We start from the raw sequence: 16875 nt of genomic DNA, 5'->3' as shown, positions 1-16875 counted from the left end.
TTTGTTCTCTGTATTTATGAGTCCATTTCTGTTTTGTTTGTTCATGTTCTGTTTTTTAGATTCCACATGTAAATGAAAGCATACAATATTTTTCTTTCTCTGTCTGACTTATTTCACTTAGCATAATACCTTCCAGGCCCATCTGTGCTGTTTCAAATAGTAAGATTTCATTCTTTTTTATGACTGAATAATATTACAATGTGTGTAGGTATAGATAGATATAGATACAGATATAGATATAGATATATAGATTTAGTATTTACATTTTTTTTTTCAGAAAAATACCCAGAAGTAAATTGCTGGATCCTATGGTAGTTCTATTTTTTAATTTTTATATTGAGGAAGACTCATACTGCTTTCTATAGTGGCTGCATCCATTTACATTCCCATCAACAGTGTGTGAAGGTTCCCTTTTCTTCTTGTCCTCATCAACACTTGTTATTTTTTGTCTTTTGATAATGGTCATTCTGACAAGCATGAGGTGGCTGCTCATTGTGGTTTTGATTTGCATTTCCCTGATGATGAGTGATGTTGAACATCTTTTCATGTGCCTGTTGGCCATTTGCCTGTCTTCTTATATTGATGGAACTTAGTAGAGATCCCAGAAATAAACCCATGCTTCCTTGCTCAAGTAATCTACAACAAAGGAAACAAGAACATACAATGGGGAAAAGACTATTTCTTCAATAAATAGTGTTCAGAAAACTTGACAACTACATGCAAAAATAATGAAAATGGATCATTATCTTATGCCATATACAAAAATAAACTCAAAATGAATTAAAGACTTGATGTGAATCCTAAAACCATAAAACTCCTAGAAGAAAACATAGGCAATAGGCTCTTTGACATTGGTCTTAGCAATATTTGTTTTGGCTATGTCTCCTCAGACAAGGGCAACAAAAGCTAAAATAAACAAATGGGACTACACCAAACTAAAAACGTTTTCTACAGCAAAGAAAACCATCAACAAATTAAGAGGCAACCTACTGAATCGGAGAAGATACTTGCAAATGGTACATCTAATAAGGGGTTGATATCTGAAATAGATTAAAAAAAAAAAACTCGTACAACTCAATCACAAAAAAAAGAACAACCTGATTTAAAAATGGGCAGTGGATGTGAATAGCTATTTTTCCAAAATATTTACTTTCTAATTTTAGAGTGTGGCTTTTGGGATCAGACATGCCTGGGTCTTTCCAAAACACTTATCTATTTATTTAACAAATGTTTCTTGAACCCTTACTATGAACAAAGAACTGTGCTAAATGCTGCGGTCACAGTGGCCTGTGAGCCTTCCATTCCTAACGGAATTTCAGCTGGTGATGCTGAAATTTAATATTAAATAATATTTTAGAGATTGCCTAATTTTTCTAAACCTCAGTTTATACCTCTTTAATGGGGATAATAATATGGATAACAGGGCTGTGCTTGACATTAAATATGATTATGTATGAAAAGTGTTCATTTTATAACCCAGTGAAGAAATGGGCAGAAAACATGAATAGACACTTCTCTAAAGAAGACATCCGGATGGCCAACAGGCACATGAAAAGATGCTCAACGTCGCTCCTCATCAGGGAAATACAAATCAAAACCACACTCAGATATCACCTCACGCCAGTCAGAGTGGCCAAAATGAACAAATCAGGAAACTATAGATGCTGGTGAGGATGTGGAGAAACGGGAACCCTCTTGCACTGTTGGTGGGAATGCAAATTGGTGCAGCCACTCTGGAAAGCAGTGTGGAGGTTCCTCAGAAAATTAAAAATAGACCTACCCTATGACCCAGCAATAGCACTGCTAGCAATTTACCCAAGGGATACAGGAGTGCTGATGCATAGGGGCACTTGTACCCCAATGTTTATAGCAGCACTCTCAACAATAGCCAAATTATGGAAAGAGCCTAAATGTCCATCAACTGATGAATGGATAAAGAAATTGTGGTTTATATACACAATGGAGTACTACATGGCAATGAGAAAGAATGAAATATGGCCCTTTGTAGCAACATGGATGGAACTGGAGAGTGTGATGCTAAGTGAAATAAGCCAAACAGAGAAAGACAGATACCATATGGTTTCACTCTTATGTGGATCCTGAGAGACTTAACAGAAACCCATGGGGGAGGGGAAGGAAAAAAAAAAAAGAGGTTAGGGTGGAAGAGAGCCAAAGCATAAGAGACTCTTAAAAACCGAGAACAAACTGAGGGTTGATGGGGGGTGGGAGGGAGGGGAGGGTGGGTGATGGGTATAAGGAGGGCACCTTTTGGGATGAGCACTGGGTTTTGAATGGAAACCAATTTGACATTAAACTTCATATATTGAAAAAAAACATAAAAATAAAATAAGCACGGGGGAAAAAAAAGAAAAGTGTTCATTTTAGTTTTTACTATATTAAGCACTCCATGAATTATGATTATTAATTTATTATTATTGCTATTAATTTTTATTGTGCTTATATATACATATTTCTAAACCTCATGACTATTTTAAAAGTAAGTATTGAAATCCTTTCTTTACAGATAAGGTGACCAAAGCTGAGATAAGTTGCTATCTTACCCAGGATTATGGTCATCATGTTAGCACAGATTACTGAACAAGCGTGACCCATCAGGTGGGACCTGAAGGCACTAACCTAGTAGCACTCTGTCCCTGCAAAGACACAGGCTCTTTCCTCTGTCTTCAGAACTCAGATCTGATGTTACCTCACCCAGGAAGGCTTCCCGAATCTTAGTTAAGATAAATTTCTTTTTATTCTCTAGTAATTCTACAAATTGTTCAATTATTATATCCCTTTCAATCTTCAGACTTTATTACTTTCCTTGCCTTCTTTACTTGGGCAGGAGCTTTTTGCAACCCTAGTCTAACTCTGTATCCCAGGACCTTTCACAATGCCTGGCAGGGAATAGTTTCTTAATAAATGTTTGTTGAATTGAATTGAAAATAACTATGACATTTATATCTGTAACACTTTACATATTGAATAAAAGACATTATGTATCTTCGTCTTCATGATAAACAGCAAGTCCTCTCTCACATTTTAGATAGCTATCCTTTTTTTTCTACGTTATGTACTTGAGGATATCTTGGTTTATTCATAAGTATCTGCATCTGATAACTTGAAATCCTGACATTTCTTTTTTCCAATATCCTCCCACTCGATCTTTCTGCCTGGTTGAAATTAATAAATCAACCTGTTATCAGTCTTGTTAAGAACTGATAACTAAAGCAAGAAACTTGTAATTTCATCGTGTTGTGCCTTCAATATCTAGTCCATCCATCAAAATAACTTAAACTCCGTGTTGTGAATTTACTTCATGATACACAATAGGGGTTGCATGATACTCATTTACAGTAGAGATGCTAATTCCTTATGTTTATTGTATACCAGATCGTGTATAGAACATTACAGAGCAACAACTATATATATTGCCCCAATTTTAACAGAATGATCTATTTTTCCATCAGTAGCAAAATATCTATGATATTTTGGTCATATGAAGCTATTTTGAGTTCAGGGCCAATTTAGCTTCTGAAAAGTACAGGTTTCAAATTTAGACTACTTTTCCTTCTACTCGCTTACAAACAAATCGCTATTAAGGTAATAATTTTTTTGACAAAAGGGATTTTCCACCTCCCTTTTCAATCTTCAATATAATTATGATTCATCTTAGAACTAAAAGAAATAACCTTTCCTTTATTTTGCATCTGATTGGCTTTAAATGTAGGAGGTGGTATAAAAATATTTTGAATGAAAATTCTATGTATAATACCACTTGAATTTACTTTATGTTACAAAATTAAAACATCACTTAAATATATAGATGCATAATTAATAGAGAAATCATCACACATAAGAAACACAAGACAGTTTTACACACTTTAGTATGAGGGAATATACTTATATACATTAGACAAGAAGGGATATATCATTTGCAGCAATAATTACTTCACACAGGGCAACCAATATAATTTTCCTTTATCTCATTACTTTCTACTATTTAGTGCTAAGCAAGTCTACCAGGCAAGTAGTAAGTAGAGAGCCCTTAAAATTCTCCTATTAAAACTTTCTTGGGTGCCTGGATGACTCAGTTGGTTAAGCAGCTGGCTCTTGATTTTGGCTCAGGTCATGATCTCACGGTTCAGGTTCATGAAATTGAGCCCTAGAGTGGGCTATGTGCTGACAGCATAGAGCCTGCTTAGGAATCTCTCTCTCCTTCTCTCTCTGCCCCTCTCCAACTCACGTGCACTTGGGCACACTCTCTTTCTCTCTCTCTCTCTCTCTCTCTCTCTCTCTCTCTCTCAAAACCAAATACGCTTTATTTTTTATAACTTTATTTTTTATAACGTTTATTTTTGAGAGAGAGAGAGAGAGAGAGAGAGAGAGAGAGAGAACATGAGCAGGGGAGGGGCAGAGAGAAAGGAAGACACAGAATCCGAAGCAGGCTCCAGGCTCTGAGCTGTCATCACAGAGCCTGTTGTGGGGCTCAAACCCACAAACTGCAAAATCATGACCTGAGCCAAAGTCAGAAGCTTGACCAACTGAGTCACCCAGGCGTCCCCAAATAAACTTAAAAAACAAAACAAAACAAAACAAAACAAAAACCTTTCTCAAATTTTTTCCTTATTATAAAGAAAAACCACTCTATGTACTTATTTTTCCCTTCTCTATTTGTAATATATTTTATTTGTACCATCACTTTTTTTCTTTATCTATATTACTAGAGGTTTCACATAATTGTGTTTTTTTAATTTTTTAAAAAATATTTTCTCATGCTTTTCAAAGTTTATTTATACTATTTGTTTTTGATATTCTTTCTTCTACTTTCTTAAGACAAGGTCTCTGTTCTCTTCCAAGCTTCTTGAATTGACTGCTTAACAATTTCTTCAAAGTTTCTTATTAAATTAATGCATTTGAGGTTGTAAAATTTCCACTAAAAACTATTTAGCTGCATTGTATATTCACTGACAGGGCTATTTATGTTGTCTACAATTCTTATGATTTTGGAACCTATTATCATTTCTCTTTATGAGAATGATTGTGGAATATACATGCATTTGAGTTTTCAAACCCACAAGACTTGGATCTCTTTTCAGTTCTGTACCACTACATAATCACATTATGGTGAGAGTAAATAGTCTATATGATGTGATTTTTTTTGGTTTTATTGATAATTCTTTCAAGAGTGGCCCATGAAAATTATAAAGAAAATGTTGCATCTATGCTTAAAAAAGCAAATAGTACCTATTGTTAGATATAGGTTCCATTTGTATATGTTCAATAGAGTAACTATTAATTCAAAGCTTCTGTAACCTTACTTAATGAGCTACTGTTTATAACTTTTTCATAGACATGCATGAAAACTTCCTTGAATGATCAAGTTTTATGAATTATTCTTGGAATTATATCAGTTTTTGCTTTGTATATTTCAAAGCTATGTTTGTGTGTGCTTAGAAAGTTATCATTGCTATTTGTATTTTTGTGATATGTAAAATATGAGGCAGCATAAAGAATAAATTTTCAATGGCAGCAAAGATTTATTTCTTTCCCATACAAAAATCCATTATGGACCTAGTGGATTCCTTGGGGAAATTGTCATCTGTAAGATAACTCAGCAACCCCAGGTGATGTGGGCTCTGCATGGAAAGTCCACTTTGCAAAAATGTGGTATCCAATATGGTAGGACTCATATTAATTACTGAACATTTGATATGTGGCTCTCAACAGAGATATGCTATAAGTATAAAATACTCTGAATTTCAATGAAAAAATGTAAAACATTTTATTACTAATTTTTATATTGATTACATGCTGAAATGGCATTATGCCGGATATATTTGGGTTAAATAAAATGTTATTAAAATTAGTTTTATTGGTTTAATATTTTTTTTAATTAGCTTAAGGAAAATTTATAACTACCTATGTGAGTCACATATATTTCTGTTGGAATACTCTGATCAAGAACAGATAGCCTCAGTCTTTTTGGCAGTAGAAGAACCAGATTGGAGAATCATGCATGTGCTCTCCACTCTCTCAACTCCTAAGGGACACACGTCTTTTCTGCTCTCATTTCATTACCTAGAATTACTCACATAGGACCACCTCACTGCAAAGGAAATGAAAAGTGCAAGTTTCCATGTGTCTAGAAGGACAAGGTAACAAGATATTTGTGAGTACTAGTAAGCCTAACACAATTTTTATTAAATTATGCCTTTTGTTGTTATGTACTCTGTCCATCTGCTTCTCTGCCTTTTACCTTAAATTCAAGTTTATTTCCTTTTATATTTAATGTATCAGTTTTCCAAATAAATCTGTTTTAATGTTATTACATTGGCTGTATTTTGGAAAGTATTTTTCTGAAAACTTTTTGCTTAATATTTTCTCATCTTTTTATTTTTCAAATTTTTTATAAGATATATAGCTTTACCATACATCTTGAGAGCAGATGAAGCATGTTATGTTTTAATTTCCTTATTTAAATGGATGGGTATAACTAGCTTATATTTATCATGATTCTGTATACTGTGGGATTTATTTTGTGTTTTTTATTTACCAGTTTTTTGTTATCTTTTATTTTTAATACCTTACTGCCTTTTGTTTTATGCACCTGCGTGGACAGATAACGTAATCTTTATCTCTTCCTCATGCTTCTGTTGCTTTAGAAGCAGTAGAGTATATAACTGTTCTTAAATATGTAATATATATCCTTAACTATTTTTTTCTAACACAATGTAAAATTATGCAACAATATTATCTCTTCAAAAGACAAAAAGTTCATTGTCTTAACCACTCTCTGAACAATCTCTCTTGCTACTATTGATTTATAATCTTTGTCATGTTTTTCACTCACCAATTAGCTACCATATGGCTCACAAATCAATAGCTAATTCAATCCACCATTTTTCATCATATGTTTTATACAACCACTCCTCATATCTGGGCTCAATTTTCTTCCTATTTAAGTATCTATTTTAATAACCCTTTTAGTGTGTATCTGTGTGAACTCTCATTCTTTTTATCTGAAATTATCTAAATTATACTGGTATTTTTACTTTAAATATTTTTTAAGTAAGCTCTACACCTAGTGTGGGGCTTGAACTTGTGATCCTGAGATCAAGAGTTGCATGCCCTACCAACTGAGCCAGCCAGGTGCCCCACTGGTACTGTTAAACAATAATGCAGCTGGAAATAGAAATTTCAGTTGAATGTTATTTTCCTTCAGCACATCATACCGATGTCATTTGGCATTTATTATTGTTGATAGTAAGTATATTGTGAGTCTAATTGTCTGATTTTTTGTTTGTGATCTGACTTTCCTCTCCATTTGCATTTATAATTGTTTACCTTTAATTCTTGTTAATTTGTAGTTTCAATGTAATATAACTCGGTAAGAACTTATTTTATTTATCTTACCTGTTACTCAGAATGCAAATTGTTTCTCAGGACTCAAGCCTTTCTTTTCTTAAGTGGTTTTCTATGATTCGCCCATGTTTTTTGGATTCCTATTGGAGGTGGTGAAGCCTCTCAGTTTGTTCCTCAAGTCTCCTGATACTCTTTTGTACTTATTATGTCTAATTGTCTCTCAATATTGGATTCCACGGAACTTCATTACTTGCACTTCATTACTTTGACTATGTTCAGCTCTCCTCCATTAGGCATTTTTCTTTTAGAGATGGCATTTTTGTCTTGTCAGATTTTCAGTTTACTTTTTCATACCTCTTTTTTGTATCATTTATGCCTTTTCAACTTTGGAGAAGATTACCTAGTGATGCAATTCCTTTATTTAGCTTTCTAAAGACTCCAGACATTAAAAATAATCTTTTCAAAAACTTAAGGTGTTTATATTTCATCTGGAGTGAATACAGCTTCCAACTGCTGACATTTTAGGCTATCATTATCAGGCTTTGACTACTGTGATTCTTCAACCTGCTATTTCGTTTAATAAATTATCATGAAATTTTTACATGTCATTAAATATTCTTCTAGGTTTACATTGTTAATATAAATACTATCACAATCTTAACTCTAACATGTTTAGAAATTTTTGTTGATATAGAGTCAAAATACACACTTTTACCCATAAAATGTTACAGATAATTTGATTATTTTGTTGATTCATAGAATTGAAAGAGTCTGAACATATTTAGAAATAAATATTTTATTAAGTGTATTTTCAACTTGCCTAGAAAATTGTTATTTTCCCTGCTGTATTACAGATTTTATAGCAAACAAGTAAAAACCTGGTGTTAGTAAGCATTAACAAAACAAAGGATCTTCCTAGAATATCACGGATAACTCTAGAGAATTTTCCATTTAATAGCTGAACCCATATTGCTATCAGAGGAATCAATTTAAGGATAAAGATGCCATGGTGGAGTTAAGTTAGTTAAATTGTATCTGAATGCATAGCAATCTGACTTGCAATATCAGATATAATACACAGGTTTTACATTTTGCTTGGCCTCCTCAGCATTAGTCCATTGGTCTTTATCTTTTACAGCTATTATTTTCTCCTACTTCTTTCATCTAGACATATAAAACTAAAACAGATATATTTGAAATAAATGAAAGAGTTAAGCTCAGTAATCTAAGAATCCAACTCCTGAAGTTGCAAAATACACACCAGCATATAATTAAAGAAAACTGGAGGGAAATGATAAAAATGAGAGGATAAACTAGTAAAACTAGGGGAGTAAATTAAATTAGTCCTGAATAAAATTAAGGAAATAGCTAATTAACATATACTAGTGTGTGTCAAATAAGACAAAGGTTGGTTCAAAGAAAATCTTTGAAAGAATAAACCTCTAGTTAAAGTGATCAAAAAAGAGAGAAAAAAATTTAATACCAAAAGGGTGAAAGGAGATATCACCATAGATAGTTCATATATCAAAAGGTATTAAGAGAACTTTATAAACAAGTTTAATCTAAAATATTTGAAAATTTAGATGAATGGACACATTTCTTTATATAAAGAACTTACAAAACACAAGAAGAGATGAGAAAATTTCAATCATTTAAAAACTATTAATAAAATGAAACCATAATTTAAGGTCTTCAAATACAATAAACTCCAGTCTTTCCCAGTGAATTTCACTGAAAATTTAAGGGAGGAAAACTTCCCATAGAATAGAAAAAGAGGGAAAGTTTTTTCTTGTTTTGGTTATTTGTTTTGTTTTATTTTTTGTTTGTTTGTTTCTTTGTTTTTTAAGAAAGATATGTTTTAAGTCATTAGTGAAGGTGGCATTTTGTATCAAGCAAAGTTTGATACAAAAACCTGACAAGGACTTTTCAAGAAAGGATCATTACATGCCAATTTTACTTAAGAATATAAATGCAAATATCCTAGAAAAAAATACTAAAAAGCCAATCAAGCCATATATAAAAAAGCATAATGTGTCATGAGAATTGTGTTGAGAATTCAAGGATTTTCTTTTTACATTCTTTAGCCAAATAATGTAATTCACTGCATTAGTAGAATAAAGAAGAAACTCATTTAATTAGCTCAGTAAATGCAGAGAAAGCATTTGAAGAAATTCAATATATATTAGTGATAAAACTTCTTAGTAAAGTAGGATCAGAGAGAAACTTCCTTAATATAAAGTGTCTGCATGATAACTTACTGCCAACCTCACATTTAGTGATGACACATTGGTAGATTTCTCTCTAACCTGGATGGATGAAGGATACATCATTTCCATTGAACATTGTACTGAGTGGCCTGGCAGGAGATGAAGCAAAAAGAAACAAAAGCAAAAACAAACAAAAAAAGGATTGAAAAATAATTATAAGATTGAACAAAAATAATATTGTCAATATTTGGAAACAATATGCGCCTTTGTGTATAGACTGTAAAGATGACTCTTATAATTGATAAGAAGCATAACAAAGTTTTTGATACCAAGCAATATAAAACTTCAACTATATGGTTTCATATTCCAGCAAGCATCAGATAGTTAGAAAATCCAAGTTATTAGAGATAACGTTGCAGTGCTGAAAAATGCAACTCCTTCTGTTATCCAAATAGTAAAAGATGCATTAGAAATGCTCTGAGAAGCAAAGAATGATTCCAACTCAACCTACAAGCAAAATTCAATTCAATGTTTGTTGAAAAAGCCCTTTATCGTAAAATCTCTGAATGGATCAAGGTGGTCCTAGCAAATGTTTTCATTGCAGAAGGTGGCTCAGAACAAAAAGACTAAAACTTTGGCTCCCCCAAGAAAGCTAGATAACTTTAGACTGAGCCTTCTCTTGAAAATACTTGTAGGTGTTGCTATTGGCACATTTGCAACATTTAGTTAATTAGAATAAAATTGACAAAAGACCAATAAATTGTTCCAGAGCAACATACTGTCAAAGTGCAACCAACCTGAATTAAGAGTGAGGCTCGGGGCGCCTGGGTGGCTCAGTCGGTTAAGCGGCCGACTTCAGCTCAGGTCATGATCTCGCGGTCCGTGAGTTCAAGCCCCACGTCGGGCTCAGTGCTGACAGCTCAGAGCCTGGAGCCTGTTTCAGATTCTGTGTCTCCCTCTCTCTGACCCTCCCCCATTCATGCTCTGTCTCTCTCTGTCTCAAAAATAAATAAACGTTAAAAAAATTTAAAAAAAAAAAGAGTGAGGCTCTTCAAGGTGTGTAATGACCTGAAATTTCCTAAATTTCTATTGGCAAGAAGTGGCTGAGGAGAAAAAAGAAAAAGAAAGGAATATGCAGAGGGTGAAGTCAAAAGAACAAGGATTGGGGGGCACTTCCTGGTAAGCAAGCATAATAAAATTCTAAGGAACATTCTTTATCATCCAGATAAGCCCTCTTGGCAAAATTTGCCAGCAGGAACTCACAGTTGCTATGAATCAGTGACTGCTATGTGCCTCCCTTTCTTCTTTCTGAATGGGAGGGTTTGTTGTGATTATTATAACTGTACTTCTGAGGTTGTTACGTCACCTTATGTACTTAAGTCTGGTAACTAAAACGTAGCTACACACTTTCACATGATCTGTTCTCACATTTTTTTCGTTGGAATTTATACTAGTGTTACCAGTGTGGGCCAAGTCAGGAAAGCAGATACCACTCTGTGTATTTCCAAGAAATATTGGTTTTAATACAGGAAGTTGGAGGTTTACACATCTGTTGAAATGGTCTGGGGAGTAAAGGTGTCAGGAAAATCCTGCTAGAGGTTACAAAAATTACATTGCAGTCAATGACCTCAGCTGCCTACAATCCTCAAATGGGTAATTTGCAGAAGCTCACTTAGATGTTATCAACTTGAATGATATCAGGAAAAGCTGCTCCTCCCAGGTGCCTGTAGCATGGAGGTGGAGGATTTATAGGAATTCATTTCGAAAGTCGTTGCAAACCTCCTATGTGCTGCCTGCCTGTGTCCCTGTTGGCAAGTGCCATTGGAAAATAAGGGCTTCTCTTTTTCTTCTGTCTTTGAGATCTCAAATGAGAGCCTCTCATTGTTAGATCTTAACCTAAGACCACACTGGAAAGGGATTCTCCTATGATTTAGAGGAGAATGTAAGGGGTGAAAAGGATGTACGGTTGGCAACAATCTGATAAATGAGCAAAACCTAAAATCTGATGTAGACGGAAGACATGTATGATTAGGGTGTGTTGCTAGTGCAAATTCTTAGCTTTTGACACTTATCAATATCAGCTTGAAATAAGTCATCTGTTCAGCATAATTAGAAACCATCAGTGCAATCTCTTTTAATATCAAGGTATTTTAAGTTGTTTTGATATATAACCATTCCACAATTTGTTATCAAGGTCAGCCAAGGGAAATTCAAGTAGTGAAACTCCACGAGAAAAAAAAATGTTGTGTGTAAACATAACAGATGAGCCACAATAACTTTAGGTCAAGAATTATAAAAGCGAAACTTCAATGTTTGCCAAAGCTCTGGTTGATGCATTATTCATACTACTATTTAAAATGTCTAAGAGATTTTTAAAATATTAATTTGGAAAATCACTCTTTAATGTGATTTCAACAGTTATGTATTCTTGAAATCTCATCTTTGCTTTTAAAACAGTAAAAAAAAAACTTCAATTTTTGCTTTAGAAAACTGAAAAATATTCATACTATTGAACCAGTCTTGTTCTTATAGAGTAATGTCACCATCTTGTGGTGTCTTAAGATATTGCTGCTAAAGGTATTAAAGGTTATTTTTATATCTATTAATAATATAATAATACTACTTTTTTAGTACTTGTCTCTCAGTCAGTAAGACATGTATTTAGCCAATGAATAAGCAGTTTTGTCTCAATCTTTAAAAAAAAAGATGTTTAAAATGTTTAGTAAATAAATGTTTATTTTTGAGAGAGACACAGAGTGTGAGCAGGAGAGGGTCAGAGAGAGAGGGAGACACAGAATCTGAAGCGGGGTCCAGGCTCTGAGCTGTCAGCACAGAGCTGGACGCAGGGCTTGAACTCACGAACGGTAAGATCAGACCTGAGCCTATCGGATACTTTTTTTTTTTTTTTTTTTAATAGCCATATGCTGTGTTTTTCACACCGTGTCATGTTGTGCTTTATTTATTTATTTTTTTTAATATATGAAATTTACTGTCGAATTGGTTTCCATACAACACCCAGTGCTCATCCCAAAAGGTGCCCTCGTCAATACCCATCACCCACCCTGCCCTCCCTCCCACCCCCCCGTCAACCCTCAGTTTGTTCTCAGTTTTTAACAGTCTCTTATGCTTTGTGAGCCGATCGGATACTTAAGCGACTGAGCCATCCAGGCACCTCTTGTTTCAATCTTAATATAAATATCTGCTTCAAAACAGATTTAAAAATTATTTTCTGTTTAGAAAAATGCCTATTACATGGAAGCCTTTTAGTAAATTTAATAACCACCTAAAATGTAAGTTACATAAAAGAATAGTCTTGTTCATGGATCAGTCTCCCTGGCCTGCAAAGCAGTACTGGGCAAGGTTGGCCCAACAAATGCCTGATGAATCATTGAATGCAAATATCAATGAATGGATGCTTTCTATTGTAAACATTTTAAGACAAATTAGCTTCAGAATTTTCCTAGTTTTCTAACAGACCATGCAAATCAAGACTTGTTTTTGTTTCAAAGAACCAGATCAGTACAGAGATTTTAGTATTGAGAGATTTTAGTGTTTTTGTTTTGCTTTGTTTTATCAAAGCTTTGCAAAATGACTTAGTTCAGTTATATATTGATAACTCGATTTGATTTTAAATAATTACATTAGAAAGATATACATGTATGTTACTGAATTATTTTCGCTCATTATGAGGGATAAAATGTAGTGGAAAGAGCGCAGCCTTTGGAGTCAAGCAGAACAATTTCCACTCCTGGCTTTGCTGGCAGTGTGATTTGGGGAAACTAAACTCTGAGTTTTGATTTTTTGTCTACTGATGTTGGAGGTAATGATAACCTTTTTTGTAGTATATAGGTAAACTAGAAATGTGACTTTGTATTAATTTGAATGTTTGATTCTTCAAAACTAACAGATTGCCTCCTCCAGGTGAATCAGTCACCATTTATGAGTGATATATTTTGTCAGGTATCATGCTAGGCTTAATTGAGGGAAGTATACACACAGAGATGTTTTCTTAATACTTGTTGGAAAAAAATTTAGAAACAGCTAATTAATATTTACTCTGGGTTGAAATTCCAGTTAAATTCAAGCCCTGACATATATTTAAATAAGTTTCAACTAATACAATTTTGGGAACCTTGTTGTATAAGCAATTAGTTAATTTTAGGATCATATTTTAGAAACAAAATGTTATTATTTTTAATAAAGTACAATTTATTTTCAGTCAAAGTACATTTCTTTACAAAAATTATGTCATCTTCACTCCAAATAAGCAAAATTCATAACATAATAACGTCCCTATTTTTTTTTTTTTTTGTCAGCCATCATTCTTTGTAAATGCACCAAGGTGGGGTAAAAATTCCCTGGCCCTGTATAAACGCTTTGGTTGGTCTCCTGTTTTTTCTGCTTGCTTATAGGTAAGTCTTTCAAGACATTTTAATTTTCTTTATTTCTTACTCTTTTTTTTTAAATTTAAATTTTAGTTGACATACAGTACAATATTGGTTTCAGGCATAGAATTCAGTGATTCATCACTTACAACACCCAGTGCTCTTCACAGGTGTCCTCCTTAGTACCTACCACCCATCGAGCCCATCTCCTACCCTCTCCCTCCCTCAACCCATAGCTTGTTCTATATCATTAAGAGTCTTTTGGGGTTTGTTTCCCTCCTCTTCTCTCCCTACCCCATATGTTCATCTCTTTTCTTTATTAAATTCCACATATGAATGAAATCATATGGTACTTGTCTTTCTCTGATTGGCTATTATAGCTTAGCATAATACATTCTAGCTCCACCCACATCATTGCAAATGGCAAGATTTCATTCTTTTTGATGGCTGAGTAATATTCCATTCTGCATATATACCACTTCTTTATACATTCATCAATCGATGGACTTTTGGGTTCTCTCATAGTTTGGTTATTGTTGATAATGTTGCTATAAACATTGGGGTGTACGTACCCCTTTGAATCTGTATTTTTGTATCGTTTGGGTAAATACCATCATGCAACTGCTTGATCATAGAGTAGTTCTATTTTTAGTTTTTTGAGGAACCTCCATACTGTTCTCCAGAGTGGCTGCACCAGTTTGCATTCCCAAGACATTTTAATCTTCAAATACTGTCTTAATTTAGTATTTGGAATTTCAAGCTCTTTACAAAAATAAAAACATCAAACTTGACTTGAGATTTGCCCTTCTTGCCTCAGACTTATCCCAGACTTTCCACAGCTGGCTTAAATTTTGCCTTCTATTATATTCCAGGTAAGAGGGAGGGAGAAGACTTAAGGTAATTGGATAATCTCTATTTGTGGATCCTTTCCAGCTTACCACCCCTGGCAGCTGGTTAAAACTGACTGTCTCCGGGAGTCTTTGGCAGATTTTTGCCATCTTTTCCTGCTGATGTTCCCCGATGGATAACCGTTTATGACTCCCAGAATGTCAGCAATTATACCTCCAGATTCTTTGTGGTCCCCAGTTATATGCAACTCTCATCTCTAGAAACATTTGTGCAAGTCATGTCTGAAAACCCTGAGTGCACCCAACTCTTGATTTTAGCTCAGGTCATAATCCTGGGGTTGTGGGATCAAGCCCCATACTGGGCTCTGTGCTGAGCCTGGAGCTTGCTTAAGATTCTCGCTCTCTCTGCGTCTCTCTTTCTCTCTCATCTGCCCCTCTCCCCTGCTCACATGCTTTCTCTTTTTCTAAAATAAAGAGGTTAAAAATTAAGAAAAAAAACAAAAACAAAACTCTGAATGCAAACCTATCTCAAGGCAGATACTTAGATCTGCCCAAAAACAGTCTATCAGCTTTTTCCTTGGTCTCTAGATTTTCCGTATAGGAGTCATATCCCAGTTCAAAGGTGACTTTGACTTTATCAGACATTAGCCAGGTCTCAGTCTCCCATGTCTACAAATCTCAGGGAACTTATTTCTAACTAAGACATACCAGGGAAGCCTCCTATGGCTTAAAGGGAGAGAGGCCTCATATCTCCACTTGACAAGGGAGAAGGCTCAGAAGGAAGCAAAAGCCCCCATTAAAGAAAATTTCCTTGTGATTCTTCCACTTAGTGATTTTATATTCTCGAAGTTGGTGAGGGGAATCAAGAAATCTAGAAACAGTTCTGATAATTATATTTTGGAAGATTATATTTTGAATTGACAATTTACATTAGAATTTCATATCTATTACAGCTTAGGCTTCAGTGTAAAATTATATACATATTTATATACTCAGTTGTACGTCTGATCTAAAATTTCACACTATGTTGTAGGAAAGTCATAGCCTGGTAAGCAAAGAACTGCTTCAAAATTGATATGTCCAAGATCTAGGGAAAATTAAATCCAGGGGAGGTAATTAATTTTTACCATTATCATTTAGTCATAGTTATTTTTCAGTATCAGCATATATGCAATTGAAGTTTGATTTTAAGTTAAGTGATTTCACACACTATGTTACAGGTGTCTTACACATGAAAAATCACCTCTGTCCATTTGAAAGAAGAGATCTATTACAAAAGATCATCAAAGGCCAAGTAGAGAAAACATACTTGATGTTTATAAGAGACTATCAATGGCGTAAGTAGACATTTAATGATGTGTGAATCAGGTAGCTGGAATGAGAAAATTCTGTGTGAAATGTAATGATATAAATTAAATTACAGAATAAAAATAAAAGAGCTTAATCAGGAACATTTATAAGTACAATGAGTCATTAAACTGCCAAGTGTCCGAGAGAGCCAAGGCTGCAAAGACATCATTTGCCCTTTTATAGAATTCTCTAGGGACAGATCTTATTGAAGAGATTTTAGAAGGAAAAAGAATCAATAGACTTAAAATTCTGAAGTGATTATTAGGCTGGATTAATATGGTTGTCTTTTTAAGAATTTAAGGCAATAGATAAGGCAACTTAATTAAATGATCACAAGCTTTCACAATAATAAATATTAACACATTCTGAAACCGTCTTTACTGTCATCATAGACCCATCTCTCTCTCTCTCTCTCTCTCTCTCTCTCTCTCTCTCTCTCTCTCTTTTCTGTGACTCTTCCATACTTATCTGAATATAATTTAAGGCAGCTTGATGATAGGACTAAATTTTCACTAAATTTCTTCCATGTGTATTTTTATGATAATTACACCCAAATATTAAGTTAAAAGGAAGTTGGGTAGTAGGAAATTTGGGGCTGGAATAGACCATGTTAGGCAAAATCTACTTATTTCAACAAAACCAAACCAATTATCTTGTATTTCCTATTAATGTAAGAGGCCCTAAAATTTATACATAATATTCATGTGGCATTACTATGAA

The 16875-nt window shown here is 34.0% G+C and overlaps 1 long non-coding RNA gene across 1 annotated transcript in view; it reads left to right on the top strand.

The window, feature by feature from the left end:
• Positions 1–16136, top strand: part of LOC107179246 — a 91899-nt gene extending 75763 nt beyond the window's left edge. Inside the window, exons 4-5 of the long non-coding RNA XR_001509826.2 lie at positions 13889–13984; positions 16026–16136. This is a non-coding gene — a long non-coding RNA (uncharacterized LOC107179246). The remainder of the gene's footprint in view (positions 1–13888; positions 13985–16025) is intronic.
• The last annotated feature ends 739 nt before the right edge of the window (positions 16137–16875 follow it).

This window comes from Panthera tigris, chromosome B4 (genome assembly GCF_018350195.1).
Source record: "Panthera tigris isolate Pti1 chromosome B4, P.tigris_Pti1_mat1.1, whole genome shotgun sequence".
NCBI lineage: Eukaryota > Metazoa > Chordata > Mammalia > Carnivora > Felidae > Panthera > Panthera tigris.
The sequence above is the reverse complement of the archived record's forward strand: the minus strand, read 5'-3'. Positions and strand labels throughout refer to the sequence as shown.